The sequence below is a fragment of the Penaeus monodon genome, chromosome 25 (assembly GCF_015228065.2).
Source record: "Penaeus monodon isolate SGIC_2016 chromosome 25, NSTDA_Pmon_1, whole genome shotgun sequence".
In the NCBI taxonomy this organism is placed as follows: Eukaryota; Metazoa; Arthropoda; class Malacostraca; order Decapoda; family Penaeidae; genus Penaeus; species Penaeus monodon.
In genome coordinates, this window is record NC_051410.1 from 33,422,848 (window position 1) to 33,423,167 (window position 320).

General features: G+C 41.2%; 1 protein-coding gene across 6 annotated transcripts in view; it reads left to right on the plus strand.

Annotated features, from left to right (window-relative positions):
• The window catches only part of LOC119589157, an 11,740-nt gene that overhangs the window by 2,163 nt on the left and 9,257 nt on the right, over positions 1-320 (plus strand). The window lies entirely within an intron of this gene.

A 320-nucleotide genomic window follows, 5' to 3' on the forward strand; every position in this document is an offset into this window, starting at 1 on the left:
CAGTATTAAGTATAAGGAATTAAGTACAGAGAGTAAAAGCAGGGTCACAATTGCTTATCAAAGTGTGATTGCAAGGCTCAGTCCAGCAGTGCCGTGGTCTTTGTACTGTGTACCCAAGCAGTGGCAGACCAGTTTCCATCATGTATCTTCTGAAAAGTTAAAGCTTTTTGGCCCTCCTGGCAATTTATCATCAAATAAGGAAGCACTCTCAGCTCGATCTTGCATATTATATGTAGGAAATGTTTGCTTCCCTTTGCCAAAATGCAAGGTGTGGAAGCCACAATGTTCTTTCATTTGGACCTATGCTGAATGCCAAAAAG